Genomic DNA, 22277 nt, shown 5'->3' with positions numbered 1-22277 from the left:
TTCATCAGCTCTGAATGAACGCATGCAAAAGAATCTAAACAAGCATGAGAGAGTCTGAGTTGATGTACTTGTCAGCCTATGTGACCAGAAGTGACCATGTATCAAGAAAAGCAAAAACAAGGAAGGCACAGGAATGTGTAAAATAAAGCAGACAATTCCCATAACTTGCATATTCTTACAATTTATTCCAGCTCATCAGGATGCGTGTTAGACTACATTAGACTCCCTTACATATCAATCAGCAGGTGAGATTAAATCCAAGGGAATCCAATGAATGACTGCAAGGTAGTACATATTTACATCATTTCTGCATTTGGCCCCTTGACTTTAGCTGAGTACAGGCGTTAAATACGCTTTTAAACAAGTGCAAACTGTCATTGGGAGTTACAGCTTTAAATGTCATATTTTCTTACCATTACTTTGGTCAGTACTACTTTTAGAAAGAAAGAGGAAGAGAAAGTGTTCCTTTCTCAGACCATTGTGGTTTAGTTTCTAATACCACACAGGATAGTATAATTTAATATTTTATTGTTTTAATCAGGGATCAAGTTGGGGGGAAATGGAAATACTGTTCTAAGTTTCCCTGCACCAGCTTCCCCCCCAATCAGGTTTCTGTTCAGAATCTTTATCTATAGTTCTGCTCTCCTCTCCACAGCTTCCTGGGCCAGGAGCCATTTCCCCACCTACACCCTCCTCTATTTGACTTCTTGAACTAAGGACCTTTGCTCCAGTTCCATTAGTATTCCCATTCCTCTGCATGTGCCTCTCCCTAATCCCCACAAGACAGGTGGCTTGAGCTATGCTGGATGGAGGCGGATCCTGCTAACATGAGTGGGTCAGGAACAGCAGCTTCTTCTAGCAGAAAAAGTGCTACGGCCATCTAAGAATGGGATTTTTACTTTGGATTTTGACTGCCTCTGGATTGGCCAGTATCACCAACATTAGTCCTGGGGAAATGGCTAGGAAAATGGAAAACAAATGTGGTCTCCATCTCAGTGAGGTGGGTATGTTGGGATTCCCTCCAAGACCTCTTTCCACTTTGCTTCCTAAGAACTCAGTTTGACTAGAGACTTTGCCCTTCACGTATCTTTATTTGGCATACAGCAATGCTACACTGAACAGACTGAAACCCAGGGGGATAGATACAGGGTACCTCACCGATCCAAAGTTACACAGAAACCCTCTCTCTTTATTTGCATTTACACATCTCATTGCATGTACTATACATTGCATCACACACCTGGGGATTGTCTTCGTTACTTTGTAGGAACTAATGCCTGTACAGCACGCTCTGTCTATGCAGTGTCTATGTTCCACTTACTCTTTACCTTATCATTACATTCCCAACTAGCTTGTCCATTGTTATCGTGTTCTTCGTAAATGGTTCCCTGGGTGTTCCCTCCCCTTATCTTAGCTAGTTCAGACATTGTGTCTCTTAGCTCCCTGACCCATTTACCTGTCTTTTAGTTAGCATAAACATTCTGTTTTCAGCATGCTGATCTATTTAACTTCCTAATCCTGTCTTCCAAGAACTGAGGCCTTTCCCTTGTTTAATTACTCATGTCAAGCCGGCCTACAGGATATACTCTATATACTCACATACACCACCAATTGGAGTTCTGGGGGCAGACTTTTAAAGGTATTTATGTGCCTAAAGATTCAAATTGTGCACCATGGGATTTTCAAAAATGCCTAGATATCTAAATCATATTGAAATCAATGGGAGGGTGCCCAGGTGCTTTGGAAAATCCTAATAGGTGCCATTCAGAATCTTTAAGTGCTGAAATACCATGAAAAATCTGTTTCCTAAATCTCCACCATGCAAGCAATTTTGGTGCAAGAAAATCTCACTCAGCTGCATGCTGTGCCCTTTGCTATCTTTTATAATGTATAAAGATTGCCTTGGAAATATATTCATTATTTTGCTCTGACATTTTTCATTAACATTTTTCTTGCCGTGAGTTGCAACCTAGTCCCGTATCCCATTGTACAGTCACCAGTGTCTTGCGAGTGGACTCAATCACTGGGTCTCATGTGGTTCTGTGCCACCCTCTCCAGTCTGAGTTTACCCCTTCTTGTGAGGCCAAGGTTCTTCACTATTTCAGGCTGGGAAGAGTCCCTTCTGCCCCCTCTCTCTTTGAAGTCCTTCTTAAATGTGCCAATAGGTTCCTTGCACAGCAGAATCTTGTTCTTAAGGTGAGTCTCTGTGTCTCTACCATGTGCTCCACTTCCTCCCCACAAGTCCATGTGTAGAAAACCCATTGGTCCTGGGGTGGGCCAGCAGTTAAGAGACAACCCAGGTCAAGGAGCCCAGATCACAGGCTTGATTGCTTCTCAGTGATAGTCCTTTCTCTGGAAGAGCAGTTGTCTGGAATGCATTACCACAGCAAGTTTAGACCTGTGCAGTCACAGTGCTAATAACTTCACTCACAGCACAACATAGGTTCATAAATTGAAAGCAGATATCAAGAGAAGAGAGGTTGATGTTATCTGGTTACAGTACACGTCTTTCTTTCTTTTTTTGGTATGCCCTCCAATCTCTGCTCTGTCCTACTTAGTTGAATATGTGCAGTTATGAGCTGCCAAAATCTTAACAACGGGTTCCCTCCTCACCCCACGAGGGGGTCGTTGCCCACCCCCCCGGGATTCCTGCCCCATCCAACCCCCGCTCGTTCCTTGACGCCCCCCCCAACCCCATCCACCCCCCTCCCCTGGCCCCTGACTGCCCCCAGAACCGGCAGAAGGGTCTTGTGGGCCACTGTAGTGGGTGCCCACCCCACCCCTAAGAGCCAGAGGCACCTGCCGGGGGGCGAGGTGGGGAGTCCCGGAGGTGCTTACCTGGGGCAGCTCCCAAGAAGCATCCGGCAGGTCCTTCTGGCTCCTAGGGGCAGGGGAGCGTAGCTGGGGGGGAGCGGCCGCTCCCCCACTGATCAGATCAAAAGTGGCGCCTGACTTCCTCGGTGCTCTGGGGCTGGAGCCCCCACAGGGAAAATTTGGTGGGTGCAGAGCTCCCCGTCCCGCACCCGGCCCCAGCTCACCTCTCCTCCGCTCCACCTCCTCCCCTGAACGCACCGCCCCGCTCTGCTTCTCCGCCCTCCCCGGCTTCCCGCGAATCAGCTGTTTGGCGGGAAGCCTGGGAGGGCTGAGAAGCAAGTGGCAGCTTCCCGCTCAGGCCGAGGGTAAGGGAGGTGAGCTGGGGTGGGGAGCGGTTCCCCTGCGCGCGCACCCCCACCCCCTGGATTACCTGCTGTGGCATGGGCGGCCCTCCTCTCACTCCCCCCCCGCTCCAGCTCACCTCCGCCTCCCTGGGCCTGAGCAGGAAGCCGCGGCCTGCTTCTCAGCCCACCCCAGCTTCCCGCACAAACAGCTGATTCGCGGGAAGCCTGGGGTGGAGGAGTGGAAAAGCAGAGTGGGGCGGCACATTCAGGGGAGGAGGCGGAGGTGGAGCAGAGGTGAACTGGGGCTGGGCTGGGGGTGGGGTGGGGTAGGGCGGGGAGCTGCCAGTGGGTGCTCTGCTGGTTAAATTTAAAAGTCCTTTTAGAACCGGTTGTCTCTCGCGGAACAACCAGTTCTAAAAGGGCTTCTAAATTTAACAACCGGTTCTAGCGAACCGGTGGGAACCGGCTCCAGCTCACCACTGAATACGTGTCCACATAAATTGAACATACAGTAAGATCACAGCATATTCTAATCTAGAGTATATCTACCCATGTCTGCATTTAATTTTTGCTGACTAAACCTCATGCCTCCCTATTTATATCAGACAACCTGAAGTTGTTCTGTACTTACATTATATATATATTTTGCAGTTTACATGCCATGCACAATTTGCTATGAAGTTAATATGTATGCGTGGGAATATGTGCTATTTTATGACTTAAGCCCTACATGATTTTTTCTTCTTTTTAATAGATGTGAAAAAGCTTAGTTTATCAGATTCTAGGAAATCTCTCGACTGGATGACTAAAGAATATTGTAAGTTCTCTGTCATTGTGATAAAGCAGAGCTAAAAAAAAAGAATCTTTACAAAAATCGAAAAGGAAGTTGCATTCCACTAACCTGATGCAATTCAGATATGATGTAAGGGACAACACTATTTTAGGAGCTGACAGGCTTGAAAACCTCCAGAGATTTTATTATCTGATAATATCCCCTTCCGTTGAGTTTCTATGCTACTATCAAAATTATTTGTGAGGTAGTGGGGGGGGGGGTGTTTTTGTTGTTTTTAACGATATGGAGATAAAATGGTCAGTTTAGAAATTAATTCTACGCAGAAGTTTCAAGGCTTTTATTGTTTCATTAGCAATTGTTGATTTGCATATTTTATACATTGAGCAAACAAACCGGATATCTAAAAAAAAATAAATAAAAAGAGAGCGAGTGAGGAGATATTGTGTCTGTTCCAGCCTAAAATATACACAGACCTTTAAAGAAGGTTATGCATGGTGTATACACACATTTTTGTCTCTAAATGCAACTATACTCACTAATTTAGCCCTAAAACACCTTCGTTTCTCAATCATTGGCAACAAGCATGATTTGTTTTGCATACTATCTAGTCCATAAGAGTGTCCCACCCAAACTGGGTGACCCTATGTTTAAGTAACTAGTAAATATTGACATCTAAAATACACAAGGGCAGATTCTCCTCTGGTGTAAATGGTCATAGCTCCATCACCTGAGGATCTGCCCCGGGCTTCCTCTGTCAGAGGTTTGCCCTAGGATTTGAGAGATCATTAAACTAGCATTACATTACTCTAGTTTATTCAGTCAATTTATAACACTGAGAAAAATCTTCCAATACACAAATGTTTGCTTAAAACCATAGCCAGAGAAAAACAGGTTATAAACTTCTATGTCCTGCCTATTACATTTAAGAACTCCCCCAATATTGACTAAATAATATACTAAAAATTAGGTCCAGTTATAATTTAGGGAAAACAATTACCTCTCCTGTTATTGTACCCACAGATCTGATACTCAAAACTAAGGCTGCCACCTGTTTCCAATTTACAGGAGGATCAACGTTTTTTGTAGCTCTATTATTATTACTATTATTATAAAATCAGTGTGGTCTGGAGGAATGCACACAGAGCTGGGAGGCAGAAAGGCTGAATACCAATCCTGGGTCTGCCACTGTGTCTTTAGGGAAGTTAGATCGCCTTTCATTGTCAGTTTCTCCATCTTTAAAATGGGGATAATAATACTTACCAACATACCTACTGCTGGTGTTCTGAAGATTAGTTAGTGTCTGTACAATTTTTGGAATGTATCAAGCAGTATAAAAATACTATTATCAACATCTAAAACAACTAGCAGATACATATTACACTGTTTATGTCTTTTGTGATTCTGATATTAACCAGTATATCATGGTTAATCAAATATTGTATACACTGACCATGGAAATTAAATAATCTAGCACCATTTTCACAGGAAATATTATAGCATCATGTGATCGTGAGAAAAAAAAAAGTAAAAAGATTTTGCCCCTCAGGAAATATACAGGCAATTGAGCAACCTTAGCATGGGAATGAAAGATAGTGTTGTGATTAAGACACTGGTCTGGGACTCAGGAGAGCTGGGGTCAGATTCTGGCTTTGCTACAGACTTTCTGGGTGACCTTGGACATGTCACTTAGGGACAGATTATCAAAGGCATTTAGAATCATAGACTTTAAGGTCAGAAGGGACCATTATGATAGTCTAGTCTGACCTCCTGCACAACGCTGGCCACAGAATCTCACCCACTCACTCCTGTAACAAACCTCTAACCTATCTCTGAGCTATTGAAGTCCTCAAATCATGGTTTAAAGACTTCAAGGTACAGAGAATCCTCCAGCAAGTGACCCATGCCCCACGCTGCAGAGGAAGGTGAAAAACCCCCAGGGCCTCTGCCAATCTGCCCTGGAGGAAAATTCCTTCCCGACCCCAAATATGGCGATCAGCTAAACCCTGAGCATGTGGGCAAGGCTCACCAGCCAGCCACCCAGGAAAGAATTCTCTGTAGTAACTCAGATCCCACCCCATCTAACATTCCATTACAGGCCATTGGGTATATCTACCGCTAATAGTTGAAGATCAATTAATTGCCAAAATTAGGCTATCCCATCAGATCATCCCTTTCATAAACTTATCAAACTTAGTCTTGAAGCCAGATATATCTTTTGCCCCTACTGCTTCCTTTGGAAGGCTGTTCCAGAACTTCACTCCTCTGATGTTAGAAACCTTCGTCTAATTTCAAGTCTGAACTTCCTGATGGCCAGTTTATATCCATTTGTTCGTGTGTCCACAGTGGTACTGAGCTTAAATAATTCTTCTCCCTCCATGGCATTTATCCCTCTGATATATTTATATAGAGAGCAATCATATCTCCCCTCAGCCTTCTTTTGGTTAGGCTAAACAAGCCAAGCTCTTGGAGTCTCCTTTCATAAGACAGGTTTTCCATTCCTCAGATCATCCTAGTAGCCCTTCTCTGTACCTGTTCCAGTTTGAATTCATCTTTCTTAAACATGGGAGACCAGAACTGCACACAATATTCCAGATGAGGTCTCACCAGTGCCTTGTATAACGGTACTAACACCTCCTTATCTCTACTGGAAATACCTTGCCTGATGCATCCCAAGACCGCATTAGCTTTTTTCACGGCCATATCACATTGGCAGCTCATAGTCATCCTGTGATCAACCAATACACCGAGGTCCTTCTTCTCCTCTGTTACTTCCAAGTGATGAGTCTCCAGTTTATAACAGAAATTCTTATTAATCCCTAAATGCATGACCTTGCACTTTCCACTATTAAATTTCATCCTATTTCTATTACTCCAGTTTACAAGGTCATCCAGATCTTCCTGTATGATATCCCGGTCCTTTTCTGTATTGGCAATACCTCCCAGCTTCATGTCATCCTCAAACTTTATTAGTACATTCCCACTTTTTGTGCCGAGGTCAGTAATAAAAAGATTAAATAAGAGTGGTACCAAAACCAATCCCTGAGGAACTCAACTAGTAACCTCCTTCCAGCCTGTCAGTCCACCTTTCAGTGTGACCCGTTGTAGTCTCCCCTTTAACCAGTTTCTTATCCACCTTTAAATTTTCAAATTGATCCCCATCTTTTTCAATTTAGCTAATAATTCCCCATGTGGAACTGTATCAAATGCCTTACTGAAATCGAGGCAAATTAGATCCACTGCGTTTCCTTTGTCCTTTCCTTTGAACACCTAAAAGTCCAGGTAGGTGTCTAGTGGTATTTTCAAAAGTGTCTGTCATAAATATAAAGGGAAGGGTAAACACCTTTAAAATCCCTCCTGGCCAGAGGAAAAACCCTTTCACCTGTAAAGGGTTAAGAAGCTAGGATAACCTCGCTGGCACCTGACCAAAATGATCAATGAGGAGACAAGATACTTTCAAAGCTGGAGGGGGCGGGGAGAAACAAAGGTTGTCTCTGTCTGTGTGATGCTTTTTGCCGGGAACAGAAAAGGAATGGAGTCTTAGAACTTAGTAAGTAATCTAGCTAGAAATGCGTTAGATTCTGTTTTGTTTAAATGGCTGAGAAAATAAGCTGTGCTGAATGGAATGTATATTCCTGTTTTTGTGTCTTTTTGTAATTTAAGGTTTTGCCTAGAGGGATTCTCTATGTTTTGAATCTGATTACCCTGTACGGTATTTACCATCCTGATTTTACAGAGGTGATTCTTTTACTTTTTCTTCAATTAAAATTCTTCTTCTAAGAACCTGATTGCTTTTTCCTTGTTCTTAAGACCCAAGGGTTTGGGTCTGTGTTCACCTATGCAAACTGGTGAGGATTTTTATCAAGCCTTCCCCAGGAAAGGGGGTGTAGGGTTTGGGGAGGATTTTGGGGGGAAAGACGTTTCCAAGCAGGCTCTTTTCCGGTTATATATCTGTTAGACGCTTGGTGGTGGCAGCAATAAAGTCCCAGGGAAAAAGGAAAATAGTTTGTACCTTGGGGAAGTTTTAACCTAAACTGGTAAAAATAAGCTTAGGGGGTTTTCATGCAGGTCCCCACATCTGAACCCTAGAGTTCAGAGTGGGGAAGGAACCTTGACAGTGCCTAAACTGGTTAGTTGCCAAACTCTCCTGGGTTGCTTTTGTAAATCCCACTAGGTGCCTAGCTGCATCTTTGTGCCTAAATACCTTCAAAAATCTGTCCCCTTATCTACTATGCCTCCGTTTCCTACCTGCAAAATGGGGCTAATAATTCTTCCTTTCCCCCACATACACCTTTGTCTTGTCTACGTAAGCTCTTAAGGACACAAACTGTCTCTTTTTAATGTATTTGTGCAACGCCACAATAGGTCCTGATCTCAGCTGGGGCCTCGAAGTGCTATGTAATATTAATAAATAAATAATAATACAGTGGAACAATTTACCAAGGGTCATAGTAAATTCTCCTTCACTGAATTTTTAAAATCAGGAGTGGATGTTTTTCTAAAAGATCTGCTCTAGGAATTATTTTGGGGAAGTTCCATGGCCTGTGTTACGCAGGAGGCCATAATAGATTATCACAATGGTCCCTTGTGGCCTTACAATCTATGAAGCTTTCGTTATCAACCTGCCTTTCCTTTGCTAGACAACTGATTCTGCAGGAATGGAATACAACTGTCTTTAGCTTGTTGACACTATCCTTTGTAAAAATTCCTCCTTTAGTAAGCATCTATCCGCTCCAGTCTGAGGCTCTGCTCTCACAGGTCCCTCAATTTGGAAGCATCCTCATTTTAATCTCCCATGTTATCTGTGTTTCACACTAATTTGGAGTTCCGTTTCTCTTACTGGTGAATATTATTATTTTTCAGTAACAGAGTCATGCAGCGGAGGTTATAGAGAGATCCTGACACTTAAAAAAAATGAATCCCAAGGTATTATATATGTTTTCTCCTTTTTGGTCTTTGTCACACATTGAGCCATGGCAGACTGAAAAACATGCTCTGACAAGATCCAAAACATCCTGCCAGGGAACAAAATAGAAGCCTTCATTGACATGGAGGATGTTCATGAATACGCTACAGTTTTGAAAAGTAACTTTTCTTTTCCCGTGTTGGACTTGTTTTTTCCTGTCCCATCCATATGGTAAGCAGATCAGTGCAATTGCACAGAGCATTTGATCATGAGAGCACACTTTTTCATCACATGGAAACTGCAATCTGTTAGTGCTTCAAAGCCAGCATGCATTAAGGGAAGGGCTGTGAATTAGAAGTCTCTATGGTGTTCCAGATTGTTGCGAAAAGTTTGTACATGGTGTGTGATTCTAGTGCTCATACAACTGGACAAAAAAGGAGCCTGTCAAGAGTGCTTCAGAAGAGCCACAAGCTACTTTAAGCAAAAAAAAACAAACAAACAAACAAAAAAAACCCTAGTGGATTTACTCCAGATTATGGGCACTCGTGAATCAGCTTGTCTGCAACCTATAGTGGATTCATCAGTTATTTAGTTCGATGGCTTCTCATCATTTTTTATAAGGAGATTAAGCAAATGAGAAACAATATGTGGTATCTATGGCAGAGCAGAAGGGACTGATCAGCCTTCCCCTGGAGGGGTTTCAAACTCGCTTGTTGACACTGAGCTGTAAAAGACTGATAAGGAGGTAGTGAATAATTTAGCTCCCTGCACTATAGAAGCTATAGCATGACTTCTGCCTAAAATAACATCCTCTGGGCAACGAGCTCTGAGTGAACCACAGGGTTTTATTTTATTTGTTTTTTAAGTGACGATTATGGAGAATGCTCCATCACCCCTACTTGGCTCAGATTTTTTAACTGTACAATGTTCAAGCTGATTTCTAGATATCATAACATGGTTCCCATTATAAAAGTGAACATGTTTAGGGAAAAATTATCACTTCGTTATCATCTCTCTAGGGAAGGATGACATAGCAGCTCTGTTTTACCCCCTTCCAACATTGCTTAGATGTGCAAACCATCCCATGACTGGACTCTAACTTGCTATATCTCTTCCTGGGTGTATTCAGAACTAATACTACCACCCCATTACACCATCTTTATACCTATGTAATTGTTGAAATCAATGACAAAATTGGCTGAGTAGAGAACCAGGATAGGTATTTTCTGTTGTTTTTTTTTTTTTTCCTTCTTCTCCTTGTGGTCCTGGAGACCTAAAACAACTCCGGGATAGTGAACTGGGTTATCTTCTGGCTTATACATTAGCAGAATTGTTAATCAAGTACCAACTGAAGAAACTGTCTTTAAATTGCACAGTGTTGTTGTTGTTGTCGTCGTCATGTTAGTGCCAGGGTATCAGACACAAGGTGGATGAGATAATATCTTTTATTAGAAGAGCTCTGTATGAACTCGAAAGCTTGTCTCTCTCACCAACAGAAGCTGGTCCAATATAAGATATTACCTCACCCACCTTGTCTCTAAATTACACTCAGAGTTACCCCTCTGAAGGCAATAGGGTTACTTAAATGTGACCAAGTACCTACCCTGAGGATAAAGGGTTGCATAGATATAACTGAGGAGCAACAGTTGACTTACTAATTTTTATTTATTTATTTTTTTTTTAAACCACAGACTGCTGATGATGCATAAGCCAGTAAGAATCCAGATTGACCTCCAGGTCGCAAAGAGCCTGCAAGGCTGGCAAGATGGGGCTTTGTCTCCACCTATTTATTGACTGAGCAAACTTTGTATAGAAAGGTTTGAGACACAGTAAACATAGAAACTTGTAATGCCAGTTTTATAGAAATACTTTCCAAAGTATAATACTTATAATTAGCCTTATAATAGACCTTTTTCTTGAGAGACTGTATTTGGTCGAATCCATTATACATCACCTCCCCTCCCATCCCTTTCACCTGCACAGAAGAACCTCAGGAATGCAGAGGATGATGTTCCTATTCAAAGGGATAGATAGGAAGTTTGCTATATACCCCAGTTATCCTTTACTAGAAGATTCATATTTAAAACAAACTCTCTGCCCATGAATAGCTGCTGGAGAGGCAGTGGCTGGGTTTAAAGCAGCTGGTCTTTAAGACTGTGAGATTCTAAAAAGGAACTAAGTGAGAAGAACCCAGACCAACCGGGAAGCAGAGCTGGAGGCAAGCATGAGAGGCCGATGCCACAGCAGGGGATAGGCAATCATGTTGAGTTTGAAGTCTGTTCTGCTGATGGGAGGGTAAGCCATTTTCAGTCTTGTGTATTCGGAACAGACTAAAGGAAGCCATTTTAGTCAAAGAGCAACTGTAATTTTTTTGCTTCCAATTGCAGTCGAGTTCTGCTAACATTTAAGAAATCCTGATTATCCTCAGGTGAGGAGTTTCAAACTTATTAGGACCAGATACTCAGCTGACAGAAGTCACTAAAGCTCCACCAAAATTTAGCTGAGCTACACCAATTGACAAGTTCAGGATCTAGCCTCTCATCTCTTCTTCTACCTCTCCACACAGATTAAGAGGAGTCAAGTTTTCCTCCCACATTGTATCCTACTAAAGGTATCAGATAGCAACAATAAGGGCTAAATTCCATTTTTGATGACAATAGCATTGCTGCAAGCAGAATTTGGCCTTTAGACATTGCACTTAGAAAAAAGGGTGCTGACAAGTTGAAAACTTTTATAGCAGGCTTCCACACCCTATCCCATTGCAAAATTTAATTAAAGACATAATTAAATAAAGCACTACACTAATAACTGGATAGAAAAGGCCAACATTTCTCTTACATAATCAAATGATGTAACACTAACATCAGCTATGCTTAACTAGAAAATATTACCAATGCCCTCATCAAAAAGGCAAACCGTGATCCATCAGGAATAAGTCTATTCCAAAAGAACGTAATATTGTACCTACTCTAAGAGAACCAAACATGAACAAAGAAAGCTCATTCCTAAATGGGAATAACAATCCTCTCCAGTTAAATAGATAGGAAAGTAAGAAGCTTGACTGTTTCACTGTGGTGCTATCCGCCTTTCTTTAAGTGAGAATGGGAGATCTGATCTGACTTGTCAAACTCTGTCCTAATTCAGCAAAAATCATTTTTATAGATAAAGGCATGGGTCGAACCTCTCCATTCCTTACACTTGAGCAAAAAGCTGGACTTACTCTTTGCTTTATGGGCATTGACATGGCAGTTCAAATCACTCACTCATTCAGTTAAACCACTTCAGCACAAAATCAGGAGCCCTCATATCTGTGACAGCCCTACTTGGATGTCTTCACAGCTTTTCTGGATTTAAAAAAATAAAATAAATAAATAAATTTTAAAAAGAGAGAGGAGAAGAACTTGTGAGGTTCAAAAGTATTTTGACCCTCTTACAATTCCTATTTATTCTTTTTTCATAATCAAAACAAATAGGATTCCTGGTTGAATTAAAAAGGTAAAATTTAGAAATAACCTTTTCTAAACAAGTATAATTACCCACTGAACTCACTGCCACCACACAGTACAGCAAAGATCTTAATAGCAGTCAAAAGGATTGCACATTTCTATGCATAATTAAAGATCAGCCACTACCCTCGCCTACTTTTAATCCCTCCCAGCAGTGCAAAGTAGGGTGGTATGGTACAGTACACCTACCAGCAAGATCTTTATAGCTGGTATGGCATACTGGAAAGACACAGGAGGAGCAGAACGTGGGGTTGGTGGGCAGCCCCCCACCAGTAGCTCCTCCAGTGCAGCTGTACTGCCCCCAGCCCTTCCATGCAGGGTCTCCTCCATCTGTACAGCAGCCCTGCTGGAGGACGGGCTGGGGGCAGCACAGCTGCACTGGAGGAGCTGCCGGCATGGGAATCACAGTGGGGAAAGGAACAGAATGTGGGGCCACCAGGCAGCCCACGCCAGCAGCTCCTCTGGCATGGCTGTACTGCCCCCAGCACCACCCCCAGCCCTGTCCTCCGCTGGGGCTGCTGCTGTACAGACAGAGGAGACCCTGCGAGGAAGGGCTGGGGTGGTAGAGCTGCACCAGAGGAGCTGCCGGCATGTGGCCATCCAGCAGCCCCACGTTCTGCTCCTTTCACCGCTGCAATTCCAAAGTCCCCGACACGGTGGAGGAGGACAGAGCCCTCCCCTCCCCAAGTAAGGGGGGTGGATCATGGGAAGGGGACGGGGAGAGCGTGGGGGCCCCGGCCTGGAGGCAGGTGGGGGAGGAGTTACATGGAAGGACATGTGAGGAGATTATGTGCCCCCCCATTAGCTGCTGCCCCACCCTGTACCAGTAAGAAATTGATTCCACTTGCACCACTGATCCCTCCTTAAAACCCACTTTTGACGCCTGAAAGAAACTAGCATAGAGCATTTTAACACCAGAGACAGAAAAGTCCTTACAAATATACTCAGACACAAATTGATCTATAAACTCAGCAGAATGCTTTTGTTTACAACCAAGCACTGAACTTTGCATTTAAAAGATGTAGTATAAACATAAATCTTGTCTCTCCCTAGCATGCTGTAATCTACCATCCAACCAGCACAAAGTCCACTTCCTTTATGATCAGCAATGCTTTAATGTTAAGGTATTCTGACAGGATTATCTATCTTCTAAATGCTAGTACCTTGATCTAGCTATGTATTTTGATCCCTACATTTTAAAAAAATGGTGTAATTTATTTTTAATTCCTCAGACACAAGTTGACATGAATGTTTGTTTACATATTCACATGAATATACACTGCTATTCACTCTGATGAATATTTGGTCTCTTTAAACCTCATACAGTTTATGAAAATTAAGTTTGGGGTGAATTCAGAATAAGAAATATCCAGATAAAACACGTTATTTCAAAAGGAAAACAAAGACACAGAGGAGCTGATTGCCTATTCTGTTGCACCAATTTGGCACTGGTGTAGATTCATAGAAATCAGAGTTGCAATACTGTAAAACTGCCAAAATGGAATGGAGAACTAAGTTCTACGGGTGAAACCCTGGCCCCATTGAAGTCAATTAATGAATTATAGAGAAATATACCAACAAAAAATTACCATTTTAAAGAGCAACTCCCTATCCACTTCAGTGTTCATTCTTGCACTGCTTTGATTTTTCAAATCGAACAGCATCGCTGGGTATCATGGTGATGCTTGAGTCAGCAGTGTTTGATGTCTGTAGTAAAACTGAGAGGCCATCTACAATTTAAAACACCATACAATCAGTTCCATACTTGCCTATGACTACATTTTTCAAATCAGTAGATTTTATAACTAAAACTAAAAATATTTTCTGAGTACCAGTTCAGCATTTATCATTATTTTTAACAACTAGTCTCTCAGGACGAAAACCTGCCACCAAATCAGATGTAAGGAATAGGCCAGTTCTGTTCTTCTGAGGCTGCTATTTTAGCAACTGGACCTCAGGCATCTTGCCCATTATTGTACAGCCCTTTTAATGATTATTACTAGTTAGTGCCCACTATATTCATGTAAAGACAACATGGGCATATCCTTGTCCCACTCCCCAATCCCCACTGTCACATGCAGAGGGTGCAGAACTCCCCTCTGCATCTACTTCAGGGCTGCCCACACTAGGCAATGTCCCTGAATAAGTTTCCTCTTGTGCAATCCATCCTGAAATGTTACTCAGGATCTTTCAGGACTGGTCTGAAATTAACACAATTAAACTCAATAGAGACAAGTGCCAAATACTACACATAGGAAGGAAAAACCAAATACACAACTACAAGAAGAGGAGTAATTGACTAGGTAATAGTATTGCTGAAAAAGATCTGGGGGTTATGATGGTTCACAAACTGAACATGAGTCATCAGTGTGATGCAGCTGTGAAAGGCTCATATTCTGGGGTGTATTAACAAGAAAGTCAATCATCCTGCTTTACTTGGCATTAGTGAGGCCTCAGTTGGTGTATACTATCTAAGAGTATTCTACATTGTAGAATACTCAACGAGCTGACTGAGGAGATATCTGAGCTATTGGAGATTATCTTCGAAAAGTCATGGAAGATGGGAGAGGAAAAGGGCAACTATAATGTCAATCTATAAAAAGGGGAATAAAGACAACCTGGGGAATTATAGACCAGTCATCTTAACTTCAGTACCCAGAAAGATAATGGAGCAAATAATTAAGCAGTCAATTTGCAAACACCTAAAAGATACTTGTTACCTTATTAACAGTCAGCATGGATTTGTCAATAGCAAATCATGTCAAACCAACGAAATAGCTTTCTTTGACAGGTTACCAAGCCTGTGGGGGAGGGAAGGAAATGTGGTAGATGTGGTATATCTTGACATTAGTAAGGCTTTTGATACTGTCTTGCGTGACCTTCTCATAAACTAGACAAATACAACCTAGATAGAGCTACTATAAGGCTGGTGAATAACTGGTTGGAAAACTGTTCCTAGAGACTAATTATCAGTGATTCACAGTCAAGCTGGAAGAGCATATCGAGTGGGGTCCCACAAGGATCAGTTCTGGGTCCAGTTTTGTTCCATATCTTCGTCAATGATTTAGAGAATAGCATAGAGAGTACACTTATAAAGCTGAGAGGGGTTGCAAGTGCTTTGGGGGAAGGATTAAAATTCAAAATGATCTGGACAAATGGTCTGAAGTAAATAGGATTAAATTAAATAAGGACAAATGCAAAGCACTCTACTTAGGAAAGAACAATCAGTTGCAACATACAAAATGGGAAATGACTGCCTCGGAAGGAGTAGTGTGGAAAGGGATACGGGGGTCACAGAGGATCACAAGCTAAACATGAGTCAAAAGTGTAACACTGTTGCCAAAAAAAAAAAAACCAAACAGATATTCTGGGATGTATTAGCAGAGTGTTGTAAGCAAGACACAAGTAGTAATTCTTCTACTCTATGCTGATTAGGCCTCAACTGGAGTATTGTGTCCAGTTCTGGGTGCTACATTTCAGGAAATGTGGACAAATAGGAGAAAGTCCAGAGAAGATCAATAAACATGATTAAAGGTCTAGAAAACATTACCTATGAAGGAAAATTGAAAAAAAAAAATTGATTCATTTAGTCTGGAGAAGAGAAGACTGGGGAGTGGAAGGCATGATAATTTTCAAGTATATAAAAGGTTGTTATAAGAAGGAGGGAGAAAATTTGTTCTTAAGCTCTGAGGATAGGACAAGCAGCAATAGGCTTAAATTGCAGTAACGGCATTTAGGTTGGACATTTGGAAAAACTTCCTGTCAGGGTGGTTAAGCAATGGAATAAATTGCTCAGAGATGTTGTGGAATTTCTGTCATTGGAGACTTTTAAGAGCAGATTATACGGTCACCTGTCAGGGATGGTCTAGATCAGGGGTTTTCAACCTTTTTCTTTGATGCCCCCTCAACACACTATAAGAACTCCAGGGCCTAGCAGGGGGTGGGTGGCAGAGGAGAGAGAGGGAGAAGGCAGCTCTCACCATGCCTCAGTGGGTCACAGATGAGAATACCAGATTCATGACAAACTGTTGAGAAATAGGGTAGACTTACCACATACTGGTGGTTATTCTATCATTAGATATACCAAGCCAGTAACAAAACTGGTTAACAAGAAGTCAGAGATGCAGTCTCCTTAGGCATTCCAGCCCTTATCTCACCACTCAGACATTGGACTGTATGATGAGTCATTACTGAAAATTTATTTCACTACATTTAGGGGCCATCTAATCTCAAGAGATCAGCCACACAGCCAGGCCAATATATAACTCAGCTCTTACCCAATAATCACACTGCTGCCAATCCTTTAGTAAGCAAAATCTAAAGGTTTATTAATAAAAAATGTTTAAGTTGTTAATAAATCATATAATACAATAATGGCAATGTTTCTTAATCAGGTTTGTAACAGTGATGTTATAGACTGCTGGTTTGTAAAGTCTCTCTGGTAATTTCCAAGGGATCGGAAGGTCCTCAGTCCAATATACTCCTCTTAGTTGTAAATCCACAATCCAGAGAATCAGGGCAGGAAAAAGGCAACATTAAGCCATTTCAGGGTCTTTTATATCCTTTGCCAAGTGCCTGGAAATTTTCTGTTTCAAAACAAGCTCACAACCCATTTTGTGGAAAGTTACTGGCACAAGATGGAATCCAGGGTCACATGAGCATATCACATGTTCTTACATGGCTTGATGACTCCCACAGGGGGTAGCCGCTGGCCCTTTGGAGGCTTAAGCATCCTCAGAAAGAGCCATCTGGGTCTCTTCAGTGGCCCATTGTGAGAGCTAAGTGTCTCTAATAGGCCATCCAGCTTGAATGGTCCATTCACAATAGGCAGGCTAGACTGGATGTAAGCTACCTTGTGGGTGTTATCTAAGGAACAAACATTTGAGATGCACATATATAGCCAATATGCCCCGTCTCCGGTGCACGCTGGGCCAGACCCACCTCCCGAATCCCTCCTGCAGCCGAACCCCCTCCCTGAGCCCCCTGCCGCACCCCACACCCCTCCTGCACCCTGACCCCCAGCCCTGAGCCCCCTGCCGCACCCCACACCCCTCCTGCACCCCGAGCCCCCTGCCGCACCCCGACCCCTGCACCGAGCCCCCTGCACCCCCTGGGGCGGGGTCAATGGTGTGGCCCACGGGCTAATGTACTAGTCCTCATGTGGCCCTCTTGGTCATTTGAGTTTGAGACCCCTGGTCTAGATTTACTTGGTTCTGCCTCAGGACAGTGTGCTGCACTTGACCTCTCAAGATCCTTTCCAGACTTACATTTCTCCGATTTGAGGAGCAGGCTCTGTGCATGAAGTTCTTTACATTCCTTTAGTAAAAGGCTGTTTTTAAAATTAAATTGATACAAGAAAGGGGAAATTGTATCTGAAAATCTCAAATAGTCTATTCAATGTTATATCTCAAAGTTCCCCTTAAACTCCACTTCTCCAGAGATCACAGACCTAGTTTCTGTAATATCTGAGTAACTAAGATGCTCTACTTTATCCTCCTGTTTCAGTTTTACAGTTTTATTCATTTCAGTGATATTTATTTTAATATTGGACTACAATTGCTCAGAACATTTCAAATATAGCCTTGCTAGTCCCTTATATTGCTGTGATGAAGTCATTTCTTCAACATAACATAGAGGCACCATGTTAAGGTGTCTGTTTGCTATGTCTATGGTTTTCGGATCTCTGCAAAACATTTCAGGGGGTTAAGCAATGCAGAAACCAGCTTTTTCTTCCTATAGTTTTGAAGGAAATAACCATTTAAAGTGAATTCCTTTTTGTAATCTTACATTTCTCCTTCTCACTGCTGTTAATCTGAGGGAGAATTTAAGTTTTATCACTCTTCCTTGCAAGGGAAAAAGACTTACTAAGGGTCAGATCTTGCTACTGTTACTCACATGGAGTAGCTCAGGAGTAAGGAACTACTCACATATAGAAGTCAGACTACTACTGTTGCAGTAAGATAATACTGGCAAGAATAAGAGGGCTGAGTCTGGCCCTACGACACCATCATGTATTATTTATATTGTGGTAGCACCTAAAGTCCAAAAACAGTTTGTATATGTATAACAGGCACTGTATAAACATTTAAATAAGTTCATGCCCCAAAGTGTGTAGTCATCTAGTCCAAACCTTGCTAGTATAGTACAGGATTATTTGACAAATCTTAAATCTCTCCCCTCCATAAGAACATCCTGTAAGTCTTAAACGTGTCATTCTTCATTATTTGTATCTCTTCAAACAAGGAATTATTCTGGCACAAGTACAGTATCACAAGGAACAATCTGCCACAGATATAATTCATCCGCTGAAATTAATTGGGCATGAGGCTATTTTAGTTTAAAAGGAAACTGTGCTTGTGTTACATAAATACCTAAATATAACAAATTCTTTAAAACTGCCCATCGTACAGCCTGTATATATCTTGCTGTAGCATAGCAACTACTGTTGCATTGTAAACAAGCTGTGAAAGCTGACTTACATTTGAATACATTGCTCCTTCATCTTCATGCAGGAGATATTTTTCAACAGCAATCAAGTGTTCGAATTCAGATGTCCAACAAGAAAGTTGTAATTTCCTTGTGCTCTAAGGGACAAAAAGCATAGTAATAAGCATGTAACTTCCTTAACTGTTCCTATAATATATAATGATAAATTTCTAGAGAGAACTTTCCGATTATGGACCTTTCGACCATGAAGTCACATTTTCACAAAGGTCTCCTTATTTCCATATTGTATTCAAGATTACAGAGAGAGCCAATATAACTTTCAATTCCAAGGTATAATATTATTTATTCATTCAACCACATATTGGAAAAACAAATTGTTTCACCTTGCATTATTGAATGGGTTTTAGATAAATGTGTTTTCTAAGTTAACTAATGTATTCTCCCAAATATGCATAGGGAATTCATGAAGGTAGCATGCATTAATGCAAATAGAAGTTGGGTGTATAATTCTTTGACAAATCAGGAAAATAGACATTAGGTATCTCAGAGCCTCCACCTTCTGGAAGAACTTGTATGTATAACACTGTCCTTTCTGAGGGATATGGTAGATCACAGGATTCTAATAAGATCTCCTACATTCAGCATAGTTTATTCTAGTATCAGGTTAATTTACTATGCTTCATTATACAAATTTTGAAAGAAAATTTGAGTTTAAATTCATCTACTCTTTTCAGCAATGCTAGAAATAGGGGTGCTGCTGCACCCCTGGCTTAAAGTAGTAATAACAGACACCAAATACGTGGTTTTTATCATCAGCACCCCCTCTATAAAATTTGTTCCAGCACCCCTGATTCTTTTTACATAAAAAAGTAATGGCTATTCTCTTCAGTCATATTTGAACACCCACTAATTAAGCAACATATTTTGGAGAAGTTAACACAATGGACCCAGATCCTTACCTGATGTAACCTGGTATTACTCAATTGAAGTCTAGGAAGCTACATCGATTTCCACCCTTGAGAATCTGGCCCAGTAGCATGGATGACAGAATACAATGCTATTATGTAGATCAGTGGTATGATTTCTCATTCTGTTCCTTATACCTCCTAAAATTTTGTCTTGGAAGAGGAAATCATTCATTTCTAGTCTAACAAAATATGACTGATCTACATAACATTGTATGACTATCATAGAAACTGTTCCTTGCTCTCCAACCAAACCCCTCCCACTGAAAGTACAGCTATTAACTAGCCCAGGATAATCCGAATTTCTAATGGGTTAATGACTTCCTTACATCTTTCTGAATGTTAGTGTTACATTTGTCAGCCTAATCAAGCAAATTATGATTTCTTTAGCTTTCCTTTTCAATGTAGTATCACTGCTGTTTTCAGTTTTACATTATAGCCAATCCTTTCAATTTGATTAAGACAACTTCACATTTAATAGTAATTCTTAGCCTTCACATGGTGATTGACATCTTCAAACTACTGAGCTGACATTACCGAATTAATCCCCACAATACCCCTATGTGAAATTTCCCTTCACTTTTATACTGAAATAGTATTTTAAAAAAAACAACACAATTGGAGCTATGTTAATTGTATTAATAGCAGGCCCTACAAGGAAAACTATACAGAATGACTGAATAAGACATACTTGATAAGTCTTTAGTATACATTTTGGGTCAAACCCAGCACTATCGTATGCTGTGCTAATGGGGATTAAAGCCCCTCTTTCCCCTTCAACATCATAGCAGGATTCTAATCTACTGTTAAGGGAGAACCAAGGATTACAGTGGTGGCCAACTCCATGATTTTGAAAAAGAGCAATCTGCTATTTTAGGGGTATTGTCCACTACCATTCAGGTAGATCTGGATCTAAATCTCATTGGGTGAAGTCCTGGCCCCATTAAAGTCAATAGAAGTTTTGCCATTGATTTCAGGGAGGCCAGGATTTCAGCCACCAAAGTCAACAGGAATCTTTTCATTGACTTCAGTAGGCTTTGGATTGGAACCTCTAGGGTACATCTACATCTACATTTGGGAGGCGTGATTTCCAGCTCTGGTAGACTACCTGCACTAGCTCTCCTTGAGCTAGCATGCTAAAAACAGCACTGTACCTAGGATGGCATGGACAGAGGCTCAGGCTAACCACCTAAAAACATACCCACCTGGACCGGTTTTCTGCAGCACACATTAGTAGAGGCCTAGCCTGCCTTTTTCTTTGAAGGAGCAGCAGCATACGCCCCCACCCCCCCGCGGAATTACCTACTGTCAGCCGTCCTGCTCTGCTTCAGCAGGAGGACTCAAGTGTCACCAGCACTGCTCAGCTCTCCTACCATCTGTGCATAAGTTCTCATAAGGACAGTTTTCCCCTGTGGAAGAGACATAGTTGACTCTTCATGGCTTGGTATTAGTTAAAATAAAAGGTCTACCTAGGTTTCACACTACTGTTACTCAGGTTTTATTGTTTTACATGAAGCTTTAGATGTTAGTAATTCAGTTACTTGAATTTCTAGTGCTTTTTCTTTACCTTTTCAACTAAAATAAAGCATTTCACTGCATGATAGATACAAAGCCACATTTTCTTACATGTTCACTGCCATTACAAAATGTGTTTGCAGATCTTTTTAGCCATTAAGTATATATTTCAAACTCAGTACTGTTACCAGATGTGTGGCTATTTAGACCCCAGAATATCTTTACAATATCGCCAACTTTAAAAGGTTCACTTCCTGCAGGAGCACCTGCTCACGTCTGGGTGTGGGATTAGCTATTGCCCCATCTGGCACCCCCTTCTGTCAGTTACTAACACATGATCCCTCACTCTTTCTTCATGAGTCATCCCTCTAGCTAGGTCACTATGTAGGTAGACCTCCTCTTCCAGCATAACAGAGTTCCACACATCACAGTCTAAAGCCCTTAAAACAGGTCTTCAGCCCCAACTCTGGGCCCCACTGTCTGTTTACCCTCTTGGCTCAGGGCTTTGAGTTTCTCTACACTGGGTCCAAGCCCAGCAACCTATAACCAGCCAAGGCCTGCACACTTGCTACTGTTTCCCTGGGCTTCTTCCTACCCAGCCTTTCTTCCCCACAGCTTCTCTGAGATGACCCTTCTTTCAGGCTCAGAATCCTCAGGTTTCCATTTCTGTTTCTTCCTCTCTGTTCCCAGAGAGTAACTGCAGACTCCCTATCTATCTACACCCCTCTTTTACTACAGACTTCCTATCTTTATAGTAACCCAGCCTGCGCCTGCCCAGCTAGGCTTCATGTTCAGTTAAGCCTGGCTCTCCCTGAACGTGCAGTAAATAACATAATTGACCTCACAGGTCTGCATTCGGGGCCTGGGTGGCGTATACTTTATCCCACCAACTGATAAAACACAATTATAAATTAAATGGATTCACCTGAAATTTATGAACTGGCATGCCTAGGGACCCTTTGCAACTGTTAATGCCAGTTTGTTCTCAAG

General features: G+C 41.8%; 1 long non-coding RNA gene across 2 annotated transcripts; it reads right to left on the bottom strand.

Annotated features, from left to right (window-relative positions):
* Nucleotides 1–162: 162 nt before the first annotated feature.
* On the bottom strand, nt 163–22066 carry LOC122465364. 2 transcript variants are annotated; one of them, XR_006290153.1, is made up of 6 exons: nt 21883–22066; nt 20978–21181; nt 19767–19831; nt 18840–18944; nt 13950–14090; nt 163–2368 (listed from the first exon to the last, which is right to left on the bottom strand). It is a non-coding gene; the product is annotated as an uncharacterized LOC122465364 (long non-coding RNA). The 2 variants fall into 2 exon arrangements; XR_006290152.1 differs by lacking the exons at nt 163–2368; nt 13950–14090 and adding an exon at nt 16729–17226.
* Between the last annotated feature and the right edge of the window lie 211 nt (nt 22067–22277).

This window comes from Chelonia mydas, chromosome 4 (genome assembly GCF_015237465.2).
Source record: "Chelonia mydas isolate rCheMyd1 chromosome 4, rCheMyd1.pri.v2, whole genome shotgun sequence".
In the NCBI taxonomy this organism is placed as follows: domain Eukaryota; kingdom Metazoa; phylum Chordata; order Testudines; family Cheloniidae; genus Chelonia; species Chelonia mydas.
The sequence above is the reverse complement of the archived record's forward strand: the minus strand, read 5'-3'. Positions and strand labels throughout refer to the sequence as shown.